This window comes from Mus musculus, chromosome 8 (genome assembly GCF_000001635.26).
Source record: "Mus musculus strain C57BL/6J chromosome 8, GRCm38.p6 C57BL/6J".
NCBI classification, from domain to species: domain Eukaryota; kingdom Metazoa; phylum Chordata; class Mammalia; order Rodentia; family Muridae; genus Mus; species Mus musculus.
In genome coordinates, this window is record NC_000074.6 from 126,567,013 (window position 1) to 126,588,212 (window position 21,200).

At 47.5% G+C, this 21,200-nt stretch overlaps 1 long non-coding RNA gene across 1 annotated transcript; it reads right to left on the reverse strand.

Moving 5' to 3' along the window:
* Positions 1-321: 321 nt before the first annotated feature.
* Gm39286 lies at positions 322-4,913 on the reverse strand. Its single transcript, XR_879365.3, has 3 exons — positions 4,112-4,913; positions 3,129-3,255; positions 322-1,049 (listed from the first exon to the last, which is right to left on the reverse strand). It is a non-coding gene; the product is annotated as a predicted gene, 39286 (long non-coding RNA).
* Between the last annotated feature and the right edge of the window lie 16,287 nt (positions 4,914-21,200).

The following is a 21,200-nucleotide window of genomic DNA, read 5'->3' on the forward strand; positions in this document are numbered from 1 at the left end:
CTTGCAAGCCAGGACCCGGGGGCTCTGGGCCTTTGTCTTCCTCGCTGCTTGCTCCTCATTTCCACGTGCAGTAAATTCCCTCTTCTTGTTCCTAAAATGAGAGTGAGTATGCCGTTCACTGAAGGTTGGCTCTGAGTGGTAGGCGACACTGGTTTGGAAATGAAGAGACCTGGGATGACAAGATGATTCTGTGGGTGAAAATGTTTGCCGCCAAGTCTGACATCTGAAGTCAGCCCTCTGGACCCACCTGGTAGGAGGTGGAAGAGGCTGTTGTAAGTTCTGTGACTTCCTCACACAGACACACAGAGACAGTAAAGAGCTGGAGAGATGGCTCTGGAGTTACAAATGCTTGCTCCCATCCAGAGGATGCAGGTTTGGTACTCAGCACCTGCCTCAGGCTCACAACCACCTGTAATGTTAGCTCCAGAGGGTTTGATGCCTCTGGTCTCCGAGACTCCCTGAATTCACATGCAGGTATCCACACATATCCACATAGTTAAAAATAAGACTTTATTTTTTAAAAAAGGAAGTAAGGAGACTCAACTCTTGCTTTGAGGCTCTCTTTAAACGGGAGCGATTATCTTAATTAAACTACATTTTCATCAGGGGGCCAGTCCCTTGATGTGTTAAACGGAAGGAGCAGAACGCTCCATTAATTTTCTTCCAGTGGTATTTGGAGACCCAGGGGCATCAGGACACTGATTCACTGTGACGGGACTGAGCTGTACTTCTGGGTGACTGTGGTGAGCCTTGGGTGGCATTATAAGGGGTGTCAAACCTCTCTATGACAGTAACATTCATCTGCTCCAACAGAAGTTCTGTCACCCTCTGGAAGGGGCCAGGCTGAAGGCCATGTGACTTAGCAGCTGACACATGCAATCATTCTCAGAAGTGTGTGGCCCAAAGTGAGTGCTGCCTCCTGGGAAATGGGGTTTCAGAAATAGAAAGTTCAGGTTGTAAGCCTACTGGGCGGGATCTGGAGCTCCAGGTGCTGGCAGGGCCCTCTGGGGCAGCCCAGAGGCAGGCCATTCAGTGTGTAAATTCTAAACCTGTAAGGGGAAAAAAATGGAAGGATTCTCTTAGCATTTGGAAGTTGTAAAATAAAATCCCTGTTGGCAGGAGCATTTTTGTTCTGCAGGCCTGTACTTCTGAGCAGCTGTTCTGAGCTTACCCAGTCATTGTGCATGTGATGTGATGTGATGTGATATAATGTGATGTGTGTGTGTGTGTGTATACATGTGAGCATGTGGTATGTGTGTGTGGTGGGCTAGCCTGTGTATGTGTGTGATATATCTGTATACATGTGTGGGAGTAGAATAGGAGGGTATAAAATCTGTATGTGTGGTGTGGGTACTGTGTGTGTGCGTGCATGTGGCATGTGTTTTTATGTATGGTATGGTCTGTGGTAGGGTGGATGTGTGGTGTGTATGTTGTATGTGTGCATGTGGAATGTAGGTACATGGGACATGGGGGTATGAAATGTGTATGTGTGGTATATGGAAGGTATGTATTATAAGTTATGTGTGTAGCATGTGTATGTGTGTAAAGTATGTGTGTTATAGACATGGTGTGTGGAGGGTATAAAAGGAGTGAGTTTTTTGTGTGTCTTATGTGTGTATGTGTGTGCAGTGTGGGGGGAGGATGTGATGTGTGTAATGTGTGAAGTGTGTGTGCGTGTTGTATGTTGTGTGTATATATGTTTGGGGTGGAGAGAGTGTGAGATGTGTGTATGTAGTTGTGTATGTGTTATGTGTGTATTTAGAGAGTATGAGATGTGTGTATGCATGTTTTATATGTGTGCTGGGAAGTGTGAGGTATGTGTATGCACGTCGTATACCTGTGTGGGGGATATAGGGGTTTAAGGTGTATATAGTGGTGTGTGTGTGTGTGTGTGTGTGTGTGTGTGTGTGTGTGTGTGTGTAAGTGTTAGGGGTAGAAAGGGTGTGAAGTATGTATGCTCTATATGCATGTTGTATATGCATATTATATGTTGGCATATGTGCGCTATATGTCATATATGTATGTTGTGCTGCAGAAGGTGTGTCTGGGGAGTTTATCTTGCACACGTTATTGGACTAATGAGGAAAAGATGAGGGGACAGAGGCTTTCTCGGACGTAGATGCCTCCCAGGTGGCCCCACTCCTACAGCTCCTGCTCTCTGAGGGTTTTGTCCAAGAGTTCTTGGCAGCACAAATGGACAGAATAAAACTTCATACGTATGTATGTGTGAATGTTTGTTTGTCTGTGTATATGTACACATTTGTCTGGCTTGCATGTGGAGGCCAGAAGGTGTTGTTTCTCGGGCTCTGCCCACCTTGTTTACTTTCAGACTGGGTCTCTCACCAAATGGCCTGGGCTGGCTTGCCAGAGAGACCCAGGGACATGACTGTCTTGGCCTCCCCAGTGCTCAGACTACAAGTGTGGACTGCCTACTCTGCCTTTTTTTGGTTTGTTTGTTTACATGGGTTTTAGGAAGTGAATCCAGGTCTTCATGCTTGTGTACCAAGCACTTTACCACCAAATGGGCATCCTCCCCAGCCTGGGTTGTGGATTCTTTTTTGATGGTGGACAGGAAGCAAAGAGGAAGAGGTCAGGGACCAGATATGGCCTTTCAAAGACATACTCCATTACACCTTGAAGTAATGCTATCAACTGGGGACATTTCACATTTGAACTGATATAGGAGCAAAATGTTACAGATCCAGAAGTTGCCCACCACCTGATTCCTTGTGAGGCTGCTGGAGAGACAGGGGGCATCTGAGCAGGCAATGTGGCAAGGGCAGGTCTCTTTGCTGGCTTTACTTGCCCTCTGCCACCATGCACCAAATGCCAGGTGCAGGAGACTGAGCTGTTGGAAGCATGGTTTCCAGCTCTGGGCAAGGCATGTGGTTTGGAGTCCATGCCCTCTAAGAAAAGCCCTGTGCTTACCCTCTGGTTTGCCATCTGTCTAGGCCACAGGATCGTGAAAGAAAGGCTAACCTTTACCATATTACAACAGGCTCACTGTGTCAGCCACTGCTGACTTTTTTTTTTTTTTTTTGGCTCCTTAGGAAGGCTCTATTTTGTCTCACAGTTTGGGCACAACATGGGGGGCAGGAGCAGGAGGTGGTTGGTCACATCACACTCACCGTCAGCAAGCAGAGGCAGATGGAGGCTGGTGCTCAACTCGCTTTCTCCTGTATCTTGCCACCTCAATTGTCCCAACAGGGAAATCCTCTCACAGACAGATGCCCAGAGTTTGTTTCCATGGTGATTCTAAAGTCAATGGAGATGAAATAGTAGTCCCCTCCCGGGGGATGGTATTCATCCTGAAGCAGGAATGTAAGACTGAGCCCATTCTCTTCTGCCCCATTTCCTACAAGTTTCTCTGAGGGTTAGGCTAAGGCTGCCTCATGAACTGTCAGAGTCTCTCACACACAGACCTCTGATAGGCATCTCTACTTTTGATGATTCCTCCCTTTGTTTGGGCTGTTCCATATCAGAGCTTGGACACCCCCCCCCCCCACACACACACACACACACACTACCTTCTTGAGCACTAGTTCGATACAACTGTCCTTCCATTCATTTCATAAGCCAGACAGATACTTGGGTCAGTTCCCATCCATGGATCCATGTTTTCCTCATGTGGGGTGGGAACTCTCTGAGGGTCTGGCCCTGGCCTTACTCCCTCTGCTCTGGCACACCGCGCAGCACCTGAGATACATGACTAGTTATGCCATGTATGTTATGCAACTGAGCCAGTGGAGGAGGGAACTGGCAAATCTCATCTGTAGGCACATACATGAGAGCAGCCCCCCCGCCCCCTGTGCCCTCGAGGCTGAAGGACTGATGGTCCCTCTGCACGTGTAACCAGAGCAGAGACTGTTGTTTGGTTCCTGACCGTTAACTCTGTGCTTGCTTTGTCCCTATGGCACCTTTTAATCTGTTCCTCCTGGTCTTCTGGACCCAGAGCTCCTGGCTCCATTCCCTCCTGGCTCGTTTTCTCTCGGATGCTATTTGATGTAACCCACCCCATCTCTGCTGAGCCTAGGGGTGGGGGCAAGAAGAAGCTCTCCTTTCTGTCCAAGGCATGTCTCAGCTTAGCATCACAGCATTCTTGCTCACTTACTCCGCATGTGTCATCTTCACTCTCATAACCCTAGAGTCATCCTCGCTGAACTGCACCATCCTGTTCACAACCCTCTGCGTAGAGACACGCTCTCCCCTGTCCAAGTCCCTGTGTAGGAAACTTCCCCCTCCTGTCCATGTCCGTGAGTGGGGAACCGCCCCTTCCTGTCCACGTCCTGTCATAGAGAACTGCACCTTCCTGTCTGCATCCCTTCATAGAGAACTGCACCTTCCTATCTGTATCCCTGCGCAGGGACCCCCCCTCCTTCTTGTCCACGTCCCTGCATGGGAACTGCCCCCTTTGGTCCATGTTCCTGACTAGGGAACCGCCCCTTCTTGTCCATGTCCCTGAGTAGGAAACAGCCCCTTCCTGTCCACGTCCTGTCATAGAGAACTGCACCTTCTTCTCTACATCCCTGTGTAGGGACCCGGCTCTTCCTGTCCACGTCTCTGCGTGGGACCCGCCCCTTTCTGTCCATGTCCATGAGTAGGTAGGACTCTAATGCTAATGAGCCCTTTCTTGCAAAGGTGTCACTTGCTCGTTGCTTCTCTGCCACCCCCTGAGGGTACACCCTGAAGACAGGGCTAGTTGGCTCCTTGCATAACCTTTACCTGTGTGTCTGCCATAATGGGCTCCCTCACATGCCACCATTATTTTGGACACACTTGAGTCCTGTGTCCCGCTGGTACACCAGTCTTGGTTTACCCTGCACTTCACACTTGATCTCCAATCAGCTCTCATTGACTTTGAACTCTGCATGTAGCTGATTCTTCCTTCATCGTCCCCCAAATACGTCATACTATTTTCTTTTTTTTTTCTTTTTCTTTTTCTTTTTTTTTTTGGTTTTTCGTGACAGGGTTTCTCTGTAGAGCCCTGGCTGTCCTGGAATTCACTTTGTAGACCAGGCTGGCCTCGAACTCAGAAATCCACCTGCCTCTGCCTCCCGAGTGCTGGGATTAAAGGCGTGCGCCATCACACCCGGCCACATCGTACTATTTTCTTTGTGTATGTGCTGTACGTTCATGTTGCATGGTGTGTGTGCACTTGCTACTGCAGATGTGTATTCATGGGTATGTGAGGTCATTGTCTGATATCTCCCTTTAATAGTCTCCTTATTTTTTGAAAGGTCCCTCACCAAACCTTAAATTCTGATTGCTCAATGAAGTCAGTGCACCCCTCTTCCCAGGGCTGTGGTTATAGACACACATACACCACTGTGCCTGGCTTTTTACATAGGTGCCAAGGACTTAAACCCAGGTCTTCTTGCTCACACTGCTTGAGTCAGACCCTTGATACTAACTTCTGTTTTACATGATTGTTTCCCTCGCCAATTTGGTTCCGTCCTTTTCGGGAAGTCATCTTTTACAACGTCCGTTTTACTTCAACACACCATTTCTGAACTGGGGTACCCCCCCACCTACTCTTGTGTGTCATAGGTTAGATCCGCAACGTGGCATTCATGGAATTTTCAAAGTAGATTCTGAGTTCTGATCTTTATCTTGTGTTTCTCCCAGTGCCTGCCAGGAGGAAGAACTACAGAAATGATGCAGTGTGGAGTACTTGTGTGACCGAGCTGCGCAGGTGGGGATTGTTGTAAGCACCAGTTCAGAACTAACATAAGTATCTTACTTATGAGAAATTGGGGGTTGTAGTGGATATTTTAGTTTGTGGTGGTAACAGGCTCTCGTTGTTTTTTGTTGTTGTGGGTTTTTTGTTTGTTCATTTGTTGTTTGTTTTGAAATAGTTTTTAAATGTAGTCCACACTCTCCTGGAACTTACTGTGTAGACCCGGCTGGCCTTAGACTCACAGATCTGTCTGCCTCTGCTTCCTGAGGCCTGGGATTAAAGGTATGCTCCACCATGCTTGGCTGTACTATGATTGGCTCCACCATGCTTGGCATGCAGGGTTCCCTTTGTTTCTGCTTTTCCTTCCTTGCTCTTGCTTCTTCTGTGACCAGATAATCTGTCCAAAAGCCTACAGGACTGCCGGGTCTTACAAACTCATATCTAAAGTCTTTGGTGCCTCACATACAGAATGCACATGACAAACTTTGGTCAAATGAGACGTCTGGTGTTTAGAATCCTTTGCATCAAAGACCTGCCTTTTTGTTCTTGTGTAACTTGTGCCTGCGCATATGGAAGCCAGAAGTTGACACAGACAACTTCCTCTATTGCTCCCCACCTTTCTTTTTTTTTTTTTTTTTTTTGAGGCAGCGTCTCTCTTTGGACCTGGTTGGCTCACTGATTGGCTAGACTAGCTGAGCAGAAAACCCCTGGGATCATCCTGTCTCCAACCCCACACCAGAGCTGGGGTTACAGACATAGACCACCATGTCTCTCTTTTTATGTGTGTGCTTGGGTTCTCAACTCAGGTCCTCAGGACTGAGTCACAGCTCCAGCCCCTACTTCCTCATCCTCAACTCCTAGTTGGGGACCTGTCAGTGTTCCCTCTTCCAAGCAGCATATCCATCCCATGTCTTTCCTCCCTCCCTCATCTCTATGGCGTCTCATCCAGTCTCTTCATATCCCCTTCAAAATGATTATTTCACAGAACGTCTTCCTGGGAAAGAAAGTCCTAGGATCATTCATTGCAGTCATTGGCATTATCCTATTTGCTATAGATCAGGAGACAATCCGTGGAGAATAACCAGTGATGTGTAACTTATGAAATGACCTCTGCCTGCGCTAAGGAAAAAAACAAAACAAAACACTAACACATAAATGAGAGATGAGATCACAGCTCCATTTATTATTAGGATCTCAAAGGTGTCTGCACTCACCTATGAAACTCCTCTTACCTTCTGGCAGTTTCTGAGTCCATGTGTGTGGCCCCTGGCGTTGGCCTGAGAGCACACTGAATGGACTTTGAACCCCAATCAACACCTGTTCGCAGAGCTGCTAATGGAAAGTAAGCAGTACTGTCACCTGACCGGACATTGTGGACTATGGACTGAGTCTTCTGAATGCTCAGCAGGGGCTGGGAAGCCTCTGAGAAAGTCTAAATTCAGGACTGGGAAGGTCACTCAGTCACTAAAGTATGAGGAACTGGACTTGGATCCCCGAAACCCATATGAAAATGCTAGGCCTGGTGGCATACTCTTGCCATCTCAGTACAAGGGTGGGGTCAGGGTCAGGTGCATTCTGGGAGCTCACAAACCAGCGAGTCCGTAACAGATCATCTTAAAAATTAGAGTGGAGAGTGACAGAGAGGAAGCTATCTGATGACCAGCTCTGGCTGGTACACACGTGTGCATACATACAGAGGCAATGAAAGGTGAGAAAGGGGGTGAGGGGGGAAGAAAGGGAAGGAGGAGGAGAAAATGAAAAAGAACCCAAACACACGCCAGGAAGAGGAGGTAGACCTGCTCTATCAAATACTTAGGTCCGTGCACAGGTCGCACGTTTTAAAGCTCATAATCCTTGGCTCTCTACGACAGCAATAATCACACCTTACTCAGCACAGCCATCACCACAACTGATTCATAAAAGCAGAATTGCCTAACCAATGGGTCAGAAATATCATTGCTGTAAGCGTAATTCCTTTCTCCATCTAGGGATCCCAGGCTAAGCTAATCGCGTTGGCTCTTCTGTCTTGTTTTCCTCACAAAACCGGGAGGACAAAGACAACAGAAGCCCGTGATTCCCATATTTGTGCACCCCAAAGGAAGAATGGGGGTGGGGCCAAAGAATGGGGGTGGGGCCAATCCATAAGCCAAAGGGTCAGGGATTTAGAGACTCTGCCTCATAGCACGTCAGAACTAATACTTCTGAACTTTTCACTCTACACACGAGATGAGGGACGGAAAATAAATCACTCTCAAGCGTTCAAAAGAAGAGAGAGGGTTGGTTTCAAATCAGGAGACAAGCCTGCACACCACACATGGACGCCACACCAACCCCTGTGCGCCTTGGATGAGAGAGATGTGTGCACAAGGAATCACGTCGTTTCCGGTGAAGGCGCCCAACCTCCTCCCCCTGGCATCCCCGAGGCAGGTGTGTGCCAGAGTCTGCCCTGACAGGGCAGGCAAACGGAAGATGTGTAGACAGGGAAGGGCAGAGTAGCAATCTCCAGCTTGCTGAGATCTGAATCCTGTCACCTCTGATGTTGGTTTTGGTGGTGGTTTTTTCTTTTTGTTTGTTTTTTGTTTTTGTTTTTCTTACGAAAACAATTTATAGATTAGAATCTCTGAGGCAGCCCTCTTCGCTGGGCTGCCCCAACATGTTCCCCATGGCACATCCCTCCTTCGTTCTTTATCCCTGCCAAGCCACCCTAATCAGGCCGTGATGAGTCACGTCCCTGTTTCCAGTAGCTCCCACTGGCATCCTTGGTCCCTTGAGTTTGGCCAGCACAGCACCTCTGCTTCAACATTTGTATGACTGGGCAAGTGTCACAGTTATCACACTGTCCAACCCCCTATCCCCCTATTTCCTCCCTTCAGCAGCACAGCAGATGATTCCAGCAGTAATAATGTTCCCTATGCCCCAGGACAGACCATTAGCTAGAGGCTGGTGAGTGAAATCCCATCTCTGTGTTCTAGGGTTGTTAGAACATGGGCACACCAAAGTCAAACACAGCAGGTATCCTCTTGGTCACAGGGTAGATATCAGGAACCGGCCAATGAGAAAGAAGATAAGGTCTCTCTCTCTCTCTCTCTCTCTCTCTCTCTCTCTCTCTCTCTCTCTTGCCCTGTTCTGGAAGGATGTTCTGGAATCTAAGTACCACAAGTATTTTATCCCCTCCTTATGTGACATGACCATGACCATCCCCAGGAAGCCAAGTTGCTATGGTACCCTTCAGAAAAACTTGAATCCCAATCATGGCAGTGAGATATGGAACAACATGAGCTAGCTGGGTCTGTGGTAATGTGGTTTCTAAAACTCCCTGGAGAAAGAGGCCTCACTCATTTCACCTCATTTCAGTCACCGAGCCCTCCTGGTGTAGCTGCATCTGTTTTGGGGGTGCTAGATTATATAAGAGGTGAAATGTTGGCTCAGGTGAGAACACTTCAGTGGTGTAGCTGCCCAGAATCACCATGGTCCTGAAGTCACTCACTGCTTCCCCAAGCTGGACTTGGGGTGGAAAACTTCATTTGGCCCATTGGTGTCCTGAACCTGAGAAAAGTCATAGAAAACAAGGGAGGGTGGCATGAAGCCAGTAGACCTGAAGCCTGGATGTCTGTGGACTTTGCAGCTGCACTGACCAACTGTCTTTCTACTATTCACTCTACTGAGCCACTGTTCTTGGAATTTACACATGAAAGCACCAGAAATGTTAAGAGGGATCATTGGGCTGGAGAGATGGCTCAATGGTTAAGAACATTGACTGCTCTTCCAGAGGTCCTGAGTTCAAATCCCAGCAACCACGTGGTGGCTCACAACCATCTGCAATATGATATGATGTCCTCTTCTGATGTGTCTGAAGAGAGTAGCAGTGTACTCACATATATAAAATAAACAAAAAAAATTTTAAAGAGGGCTCATGGTATGAGAAAGCAGGAGCAAGAGAGAAGAAAGTCAGAAAAGTGGCCATGGTGACCAATTTTAGGTCATTTTCATTGGGCTAATGTGCCCAATTGTTTGGTCAAATCTAGAAATGTCTGGAGGCACTTAAATTTATTATTATTATTATTATTATTATTATTTATTATTATTATTTCACCAGAATGAATTGTAAATATTGATATTTAAAACAGTGGGTGCTGAGTAAACCAGGCTTCATCCAATCAGCTGAAAGCTGTCAAGGGCAGAACAAGATTTTCCTCAGAAGGACAGGGCCTCAGGCTGACAGCACAGAAACTCGCCTGAGTCTGTGACCTGAACACACTCAGCTCCTTGGGGAAACACCAGTGTATCACTCAGTGTATAGGTTGTGGACTCCTCCTCCCCACTTCCCCCTTGTATGTGTGTAAGGGCTTCTCCATGTGCACATACGGAGGGCAGAGAAGCACGTTAAGTGTCTCATTCTCTCACCCACTAGTCCCTTGAGACCGCCTCTCTCTAAACTTGGACTTGAGCTGGCAGCCAGCAAGCCCCACCAATTCCCCATGTATGCCCTCATAGCCTTGTGGTTACAAATGGACATGCAGCCATCCATGCCTGACTTTATACATACGCGTCTCGGGTTTGAATTCAGGGCCTCCTGCTTAGGCAGCAAGCACTCTTACCTGCCGATCCATCTTCCCATCCCTGTGCAAGTTGGGACTTTAAGATATATCGCTCACCAGGTGCAGGTCCTTGCCTGTAGTTAGAGCACTTACACTAGGAAGTCCTGTGTCCAAGGCCAGTTTGAGCTGCAAAACCTTGACTTGAAAATCCCCCAAACATTTCAAAATAAAAAATGGAAGATCCTGGAGCTGAAGAGATGACTCGGCAATTGAGGACTGGTTTCCTTCGAGAGTTTGGTTCCCAGCACCCACATCTGGTAACTCCAGGGGATTCAGTTCCCACCTCTGGCCTCCTTGGGACACACACACACACACACACACACACACACACACACTTAAATATTTAAAAATATAAAAGGGCCCATGAGATGTGTCATGGATGAAGGCCCCTGAGGCCAGTCCTTGGAACACACGTGGCATAAGGAGAGAACCGGTTCCTGCAAACTGTCCTTTAACTTCCACATACACACGTGCTGAGAGCACCCTCATTCTCCCAGGTGGGGGTGCAGGCAGGGGGAGGAGATCCAGGCAAGGTGGCTCACGCCTATTATCCAAGCACTTGTGGGACTAAGGCAGTAGAATTGCCCTGAGTGTAAAGCCAGCCTGGATTAAATAGTGAGTTGGGCTCCATACTGAGACGCTGTCTCAGAAAACTGTAATAAGGGCTGGAGAGATAGCTCAGCAGTTAGAATGTTAGCCGCTCCTCCAGGGGACTTGAGTTCAATTCCCAGCACAGACTCATCATCGGCACAGCACCCGTACACATAAAAGAAAAATAAACTTTTTAAAACAATAATGAATGATAACTCCCTATGCAGACATGTTACTTCCCTTTAACTTGAGAATGCCAGTTGACACTGTAATGCCATATTTGTTCACTAGGATGGGAACGGGCACTGGGACAGTGATTTCAGAGGTGATACTGAGGTAAGAGAATGTGTCCTTTGGACAGGGAGTCTAGGGCAGGCAGAAGAGCCCTCACCTCAGGACCAGTGATTAGGATAAGAATCTCCAATTCTAAAGGAGGCCTGAAGGTGGCGGGGAAACCGGATGGGATTCTGGCAAGCTGAGGCAGAGCCTGTTGTCTTGCAACAGGCTACCAGAGAGCCTTCTAGAAACTTTTCAAGAGCAATGATCCTTCCTGGGTAGAGAGGGAGACTTAAGTCACAGGGGAACTCAGTGGCACAGGGTGACCCTGGGTGTCCGGCAGCACGAGTCCTTTTTCATGCCTGGACTGGTCTGGGGACCGATGAGTGGGAGCCTCCATAGGGCGGAGAGAGTTTAGTGTGTCCTCCTCTAGCTACTCATGCCTTTCATGTTCTCTCCTGATGGGGGGTAGACCATCTCCCTAGTGTCTCTATGACATCTGACAAAGATATTTATAAGGGACCACACAGCAGCTGGAGAGCCCTGTGAAAGCCCCGAGCACAGCTGAATTAGGGCACCACTATTCACTGCCAGGCCTTCTCTTCCTTCTCATTACTTTGTTGTGCTTGGACTTCCCATAGGCCCAAGAGTGAAGGACACTAGGTCACTGTGGCAGGTCTTCTGCAGCCTCTCCTTTGACCTTTGAGCTCCTGGCTCCTGCTGTGGATCTCATGGCAGAGATCCTGCAGGGTGCTAAAGACACAGGACCCAATGACTTCCATGAGCTGAACCATGAGGACCAGATCCCAGAAAACTCTGTGTCTTCTGGGTCCCATTAGCGTTTGGAAGCACCATCAGGTCAGAGGAGAACTACTCAAGGATGTCGTCCTGATACTGGTCTCTGTGTTATAACTTACATATAATGAGGAGTCCCAATTTAATCCCTGAAACAAAGCCTGGAAGGGTAACACCAAGTTAAATAACAATAAAATAGCGTGTTTTCCTTACTTTGTGGCTCACGGTTCATGTTCACGATTGCTGCTATACTGGGCTGCCATCACTAGTCCCTCTATACCTGAGGCACAAAGAGGCCAAACTGGCGAGGCTGCCCGTCTTGGCTTTTCATCCCTTCAGAACCAGGTGTTTCTTGGTTGACAGAATGCTGTCTATGATGTGTGAGGCTCTGGGTTCCACCCTCGGTACTCCATAATCTGGGTGTGGTGGTACATGTTTCTCATCCCAGCACGGGAAGAGAAGACAGGAGGATCAAAGTTTAAGGTCATCCTTGGCTACATAGGGAGCTCAGGGCCAGCCTGGAATATGTGAGAGCCTATCTCAAACTAATTTAAAAAACAACTATGAACTAAACAGAAACAAGTATTCCGAGGAGAGATCACACACAGAGATCCTGAGGTAGGAGCATGCTTGGAAATCTGAGGAACAAGGAAGCCACGTTGCCAAAATAGAATGAGCAAGGACACCAACTGTGCCTGGGACGTAGCAGAACCTTGCAAACCTTTGCATTTGACACTAAAGGAGTTTTGTTTTTTGTTTTTTGCTTTTTTAAAAGGACACCAGAGGGATTTTAGTAAGGGAGAAAGAAGATCAGAGAGCAGACTTATGTTAAGAGAAAATTAAAGGCTTTTTGTTGTTTTTTTCTTTTTTTTAAAATTGGGTATTTATTTCATTTACATTTCCAATGCTATCCCAAAAGTCCCCCACACGCTCCCCCACCCACTCCCCCACCCACCCACTCCCACTTCTTGGCCCTGTCATTCCCCTGTACTGAGGCATATAAAGTTTGCACGACCAATGGGCCTCTCTTTCCACTGATGGCCGACTAGGCCATTTTCTGATTCATATGCAGCTAGAGACACGAGCTCCAGGGGGGTACTGGTTAGTTCATATTGTTGTTCCCCCTATAGCTCCTTGGGTACTTTCTCTAGCTCCTCCATTGAGGGCCCTGTGATCCATCCAATAGCTGACTGTGAGCATCCACTTCTGTGTTTGCTAGGCCCCAGCATAGTCTCACAAGAGACAGCTCTATCTGGTTTTGTTGTTTTTTTTTTTTAAATGTGTGGGTGTTTTGCTTGGATGTCTGTGTATCACCTGTGTGCAATGCCCATAGAGATCAGAAGAGGGCACCAGAGCACCCAGGAACTGGAGTTACAGGTGGTTGTGAGCCCCGAGTTGGGCACTGAAAATCAAACCCTAGTCTTCTGAAAGGGCAGCCTCTTTGCTGTTGTGCCTTCACTCCATTCCCCAGACCCACACTTTAGAGGGTCATCCATCTGCCAAGTTTGAGACTAAGCTTCAGAGGACATGGGCAGAACCTGGAAGAAGGACCCTGAAGCATCTGAGATATTCTACACGAGGCACGGTAGTGGCTCCACCAGGTAAGTCTCCAACATGTTGTCTTCTTCCTACTTATTTGAGACAGGGTCTCATGTAGCCCAGGCTGGTCTGGAACTAGCCATATTGCTGAGGGTGACCTTGAACTTCTGATCCTCCCAAGAACCAGGATTACAGGTGCGTGCCACCATGCCTAGTTGTTGAATATGTGTCCCTCCCGAACAAGGATGTGCTGACTGATTGGATAATTATGATAAAACCCTGATCAGGTCACTTCCAGGCTTATGGCCCAAGCAATGGGAAGGCGACCTCGACTTGCATGAAGATTGGGAAAACAGAGGTAATGAGACAGGCATGAGAACAGGAGCTTGATTTTGGATCTATCTAGCACAATGGGTTTAAAAAAAACCAACTGGACAGCTCACTGAATTTGGTGAGCAAGCCGCTTGGCACAGCCTGGCTGGTACCTAAAGGGGAAGTTGAATCTAGAGATGTTTTGTAGGAAGTCTGTATGCAAATATGGTTCGAACACTTGATACTGGATGAAACAACCAGAGAGAAATGTGGGCAGAAAGGAGTGAAACCAGGATGGGAAGGCAGCCAGATAGGTAGCAGGGTAGCAGTCATTTCTGCAAACAAACCGAAGACACTTTCTCTTTGCACCTACCTGATCTAGTCATAAGGGACATATCTCAAGTCACTAAGCGTTAAGCATCATGGAATGTGTACTACTTAACTTTGTCTGTTAATCCCTCTATAAGACCAAGAGGTAAGCCATCCCATCCCTAACCAGTTTCTCAGAAGACTAAACACAAAAGTTTAGAGAGGGAGGTACCATTTAAGTTTAAGCCATCAGACCCTAGCCCATATTCTTTGTGTGTGTGTGTGTGTAAAACATGGGTACGCATATATGTGTGCATATGTATATGTGTGTATATGTATATGTGTGTATAGGTATATGTGTGCATAAGTATATGTGTGTGCGTATGTATATGTGTGCATATGTGTGCATAGGTATATGTGTGCATATGTATACGAAAGTTCACTTGTCCCTGTCTATGTGTGTGGAATCAAAAGGTCAATGTTCTGTGCCCTCTATTGCTCTCCACATTACTTTTGAGTCAAGATCTCTCCCCGAACATGAAGTGCAATGATTAGCTAGGATGGTTGGCCAATGAGCCTGCCTCTCAGTACAGAGTTTCAAGCCTTTTTGCAGAGGTTACACTGCGTACCCAGCTCTTTGCATGGGCACTCTTGAGATCCAAACCTGGGTCTTCATACTTTCACGGCAAACACTTTAACAACTGAGTCACGCCTCCCAGTCCCCGTTCCTTACCAGGAGGCACATGCATACAGGGAAACCCAGGGAAACCAATCAGTGAAGACACGAATCACAGTGGGCAGGTGGGGGTCTGGTGGAAGCTTTCTCTCCAGTCACCATTCTTACACGTGCCATCTCTTTCCTACTGCAATGTCTGGGATTCCTCTGGGCCTTGGAGAGTCCCAACCTCACCCCAATGGTCCACAACCTCAGCAGACACCACAAGAGAAACCCCCTGGGGCTAACTGGATGGCTTGGTTTGCTGCTCACCCCTTGACTAAGTTCCTTCTCAAGCTACAAAGTTGTGGTTGACCAACTCTTCATGGCTTCCATGGCTTTTACTTTTTATTTATTATTTATTTATTTTTATTTTTTTGGATCCACTGGCTCTAGGGCACAGATATATGGTTCATCAGAAAATAAAATGAAATTTTACACATAGAACATCTCCATTGAAGTTAACCTAATGAAGGAGTTCTTTAATTCCTGCCCCCTCCATTTATTTTTTTTTGTTAATGCTTTTAGAAAATATATTTAAAATCCTCCACCCCCCACAACCACACAAATGCAGTCCTTGCTTCCAAAGTCACAGGTGGGTCAATGTCAAGCTGCTTTGTGGGCCTAATGATATGCTCAAGAGACTGTCCATGAATACCTCTGAACGGATTATTTTTAGAAAGTATTCACCTCTTCTATTTGCAGATCGTATTTTTATTTTATTTCCAATGGCGCCATTTATTCTCTAAGGTCACTGATGAAATAAGAAAGCCTGCACAGGGTAGAGTATTGATACCCAATGAAAATCAGCCTTTGGTCCCCAGCAGGAGGTGCCCTGTAGAACCCTGCTCTCCAGGAGTGAGCACAGCAGGGGGCGCCCTGCTCTCCAGTGTTTCAGAGGGACTCCTTGTTACCCACGTTCACATAATAACGGAAAATATTTATTTGGTGTAACCCAGCAAGCACCCTGTTGCCACACACCTAGTGCCTTTTCAGATCAGAACCCTGTCACAGAGACTGCCTGATTCTTAGCTCCTCTATGGGGTGAATACTCGTTGTTTTGTTGTTTTAATCATTAAGACAACTAAGTGTACATGATGCCATGAGATGCTCATAGTCTAGGAAGATTCCCCAGCCCTGTGTGTGGCAACTGCTGTGTGAAGCATAGGCAGAGAGGTGCGTTCCTAATGGAACTTAAAACTTCAGGTCTCAGCACAGAACTCTCTTGTGTCTCCATGAGAACAGCCTCTGGCTGTAGACACACAGCCACAGGGAAAGAACAGGAACTTTCTCTCAGAAGTTTGAACCAGGAAGCCTTGTGTGCTCAGTGTGCCTTTGATTTCCATCACAATTGCCTCTCAAGGTGCGAGCCAAGTCTCCAGGCAGGTTGTGAGTAGGATTCTAGACACACAAACCTCTTCAGTGTCCCATCCATGTGCTGCAATCGCTGTTGAAGCAATGGCAAGCTGTCACTAAGGCCTGAATGAGGGAGGTCCCTATCTCCCCAGGATAGGCACAATCTGCTCCAAGACTGCTGAGAGAGAAATGTCATCACACACACACACACACACACACACACACACACACACACACACAAACACACACACACACACACACTGTATTCCTTCTGAGACAGGAATGCGCTATGTAGGGCAGGTTGGTCTTGAACTTAAGACCCTTCTGCCTCCACAGTGCTGGGATTCCAGGCATTAGCCACCACACTCGACAGAGAATTAAAAAAAAATAAATAAATAAAATAACACGGAGCTTATTTTTGTTTCTCTCTCCCCCCAACCCCCACCCCAGTACTGCAGAGCGTTAAACTGAATAATTCAGAAAAATGTGAAGTTAACTGGGTAGCACCTTAAACGCGCTCTCTGGCCTTAAATTGTTTCTACATTATTTATGCCCGACTGGACAGCCAGCTGATCGAGCGCCTGATCAGACTTGGGAGCTCCCGCGTGGACTGTGTCCTGAGGATTGCTTCCCAATTGCACTTTGAACATGGTCCAGCATGGGTATGCTCTCTGCTCACACGGACGTCCTTTTGACACGTATGTTTACAGCATCAGCATGAAACATTTGGCTTATTATAGCTACAGCCCTAACCCCCCTCGCCCCCCACCCCCACCCTCACCCCCGGAATGATGGTTTCCAAAAACGGAGTGACATTTGGGCAGCTTTTGTCCGGAGGCTTCTGTAAACTTCACAAATCCCCCTCCTTCCCCCAACCTCCCCCCCTCCCCCAGCACACGCTGGCGACTAAAGCAGCCGCGTGTGACCCTCGGGGCCCCAGGCGCCAGCGCCCCCCCCTCGCCAGACAAGCCTTTGACTTTATTTGGTGCAGCACGCGCAGCTCCAGCCTGCGCGCGCATTCCTGCGGGCGCCAACTCACGCGCGGGACGCTAATTTTAGCGCCGCAGCTGGCGCGGGGCGCCGCCCGTGCAGTGGGGCGGGACGCACGGGACGGAGAGGGGACTGCCTAGTGGGGAAGCGGTCCGTGGATTGGGGCGAGGACCGCGGAGTGGGGCGGGGCGTGGGGGTACAGAGTGGAGCTGAGAGCGCGTGGGACGTGGTGGAGGCTCGTGGAGCAGGAACAGAGTAGGACAGGGTAGGGCGCGCGCGCAGTGGGCACACCGGAGCCTCCACGTGCCTATCTGCGGTCATGTATGAGAGGGAGTGGAAGCCCCCTCCACGAGGCGAGTTCAATTCCATGTGTTCCTCGTGGGCCTGACTCACTTCTTTCTGTAAAAGCGACTGGGGTTGGCTGGACCGGAGGCTTCTTTTTAAAACACTCCTTGCTCCCAAACTGCCACGCAAAGTTAAAAGGGGAAAAGGAAGAGCCCCAGCCTGACCCCGCCCGATGCAACCCGGGCTCCGCGATTGTGCGCAGATGCAACAGGACGCAGCCGCTTTGATGCTCAGCCAAAGCATGGCCCTTGTGTGCGCTGCACAATGCATGCATTGTGCGCATGCCCGTCTTGAGTTCCTGGGTCAGAAGGCTGCTGTGGCTCGGTTTATAAATTCTAGGACACTCCATTCTCTCGTGTGTGGAGTTAGCCTCTACTCTTATTTCCCACACTCATGGTAGGTAGGGGAGCCTCTGTGGACCAACCTGTCCACTGTGCCCTTGGCCAAGAAAAGGGTTCTACCCAGTGGCTTTGACCCTAACCTCACAAGTGGCTGTAGCTTGAGGTGCCTGCTTGGGGTTGTTAAAAGAATGGTACAGACACCCATATGGTGCTTATTAGAACAGTCCCTAACGACTGTGACCTGCCTGTGAAATTCTGATTTCAGTTGTATATGGGGTACAATAAATCTTTATCTTTTATCGCCCAAAACGGCTAATTGAATTGCTGTTGGCAGCACAAATAACAAAATGGGGTAACAGCCTGGGTGGAACGCTCCCTCAACCCCCAGCAACTCCCAGCAACCTTTTCCCAGTAGCAACTCAATCCAAGATGGATGGCTATAAGGTTATAACTCAGGTGGATCCCAATAGCCCTTCCTGTGTTCTGCAGATCTCTTGATAGCATACTTAAAAATTATAAGAGAACATAACTTGTGTCTCATTTAAAAAAGAAACAACAAAAGCTGGGAGGTGGTCGTGCACACCTTTAATCCCAGCACGTGGGAGGCACAGGCTGGATCTCCAGGAGTTCGAGGACAGTCTTTCCTACAATAGAGTTCCAGGGCAGCAAGGGCTACAGAAAACAAAACCAACCAACATTAAAATAAATGGAGGCCCTTAGCTGTGCTGAAAATGCTGTTTCTGTTTTGTTTTCCTGGAGACACCGCCACCACACACACACACACACACACACAGTTCGGAAGACGCTGTGCTGCGGCAGGAAAGATGTTTACTAAGTGGCAGAGAAATCTGCAGTGACCTAAATATCTGTCTTGCCTCCACGCTCATCCAGCAAAGCTTGACTCATCTGTGCCCCGTCCCCGTTCCCCTGGTGAGCATCTGAACTGCTAATGATACTGATGACTTCCTTAGAATCACTAATTGCTAAGTAAGAGTGGTTAAGATCTCCAGATTATGTAACAAGTTATTCTGCACAAAATGTACACTATATTTAGAAATATTCAAATGTGGTGGTGTCACCCTACACAGGATGTGTTAGCTCACCGTGCAGGGTGCACTGCGTATTTTACCAGCCCAGTTCTACAGCCCCATTCAAAGGCCAGCCAGTACCTGATGCTCTCTGAATTCTCACTGGGAATCCTGTCATCTTGGTCTCTGGATCTAACCTATCTTAGAGGAGTTTCTAATGTTTTGGGGGTAAATCAAAGGATGTTTTTTGATTTTTGAGCCAGTGTACATTATAGAGGGCCAGCCTCTTACTTTCCCCCAGACACATTTAAGGTGTTGTCATAGAAAAAACTTACACCATGCCAACAGTCATTCTACTGGCTTTTTCATTAAAAATAAAAGGTCACTTTTTTTTTTTTTTTTTTTTTTTAAACCAGGTGTGGTATCAAGTGCCTTTAGTCCCAGAATTCAGGAAGCTGGAGGCAGCAGACCACTTCTGAGTTGAGGCCAGCCTGGTCTACAAAGCAGGTTCCAGGCTATGTGCAATGAGACTGTCTCACAAACAAACAACAAAAAAACCCAAATAGTCGTTATGATACCATGTCCAAATAATTAAAAAGTTACGTCTCTATGGTACTTTCCCCCTAAAATACCTTTCTCGTTGCATGGAATGTTTTATATTGAAGTCCAACCAAGAGGGTACCATGTTGTGATTTAAACACACCAGACATACAAACCCTACAAACACAATTTTGTAATTTTTTAAAAAGAGCTGTAATACTTTTGAAATAAATCAAAGGTAAGTGGTGTCAAATACACCTGGCATGGGGGCAGGTGACACTGCTGAGTTAGACCGGCTGAGGTGTTTCAGTCCTGGGAACTGAACCCAAGGCCTCATGCATGTTAGGCAAGCATTCCGCCTCGGATGTACTACTGTGCAGTCGTAATAATGATCACCAGGGGTAGTGTGATACCCCTGGTCAGTACTTAGCTGGGAACTCAGACATATCCAGCGCTAATCCATACACCCAATCATCTCCAACTTCCAGTCTCTTCTTACATAATCTATAAGCTACACAGTTGTGTGTTGTGTGTGTGTGTGTGCCTTCACCAGAAGGGCATTCTGGTGAAGACGCAGGCTGCCCCCAGAAAACAGGAAGGAGGGACCAGCATGACTGATAGTCTGGGAACTTTGCATTTCTGTGTCTACAGCCTACTTAATTCTGGTAGTACGGGTCTAAGCAGAAGCCCTCAAGGAGTTAAAACTCAGGCTGCATCTAGAACCCTAGGAGATGAAATAAGTATGATTGCATTCACTGTCTGTGACCAAAGAGAAACATGTCTTCTAGCCTCCTATGAACAGAAGGCAGGCAGATGAGGGTGACCCCAGACCAATGGTAGCCTGCCCAAACATTCTGCTAGAAGATTCCATACGTAATCAGGAAGGTGGGCATTTCACTCATCAAACAAGATGATCTATAAGTCACGTGGAGCAGTGGAAGACTTGTCTCAAAACTAGGATTCCCCAATTTTTTTAACCCTTTCCTCCCCACAACAAGAACCTAGTCTACTTAACTTTATCTTTGCAAGGCACTTAAAGATTTTTTTTTAAAGCGACTTCTGGAAGAGTTATTGTGTCACCAAAATTAAATAAATAAATAAATAAATCTAGCATTTCCAAGAAACCCAAAGCTAAGTTTAGCCTATTTCTTGTTATTAAATGAAAAAGTCATTTATTGCTGATGAAAAAACTAAATATATATGGGATAGCCTCCCCATACAAGTCACAGGACCACCCCTCCTCCCAAAGATGCTGTTGATGTCATCTTAATACATACTGTATATTTCTAGCCTTGAACTCTTCCAAAATTTCACAGCTCACTATCCCAGGAGCCTTCCCTACCACAGGCCAAGAGATCAAGAAAAAAGTGTACCCTGCAGGAATCCCCTGCTATGTGGTGACAACTGCCAGTTAGACAGTGGGGATTCACACCTAAGTAAGCCCCCTCCGGTGGCTCTACTACACCTCACTCCACAGCTTTCCCAAATGTAGACCCCACTCCCACCAAGAGAGTACTTGTCTATGGCCCAAGATGTCGACTATCACAAAACTTTTCAAAGAGCAGATTCAGGACAGGACAGGCACCTCAGTGTCCCGGCGGCCATCTGCTCTTTCCAACCCAATTCTTGCAGAGTGGCTCTGCTACCAGCTTGCAAAGCAAACAAGTACTTCCCAGATGACCTCTGCTCTGATCCTATCTGTGCCCCTCCCCATCTGCCCTTCCCCCCTTGACTACAAGTCTCCTATCTCACTTGTCCTGAAAACCCCAACCCCATACATACACCCTT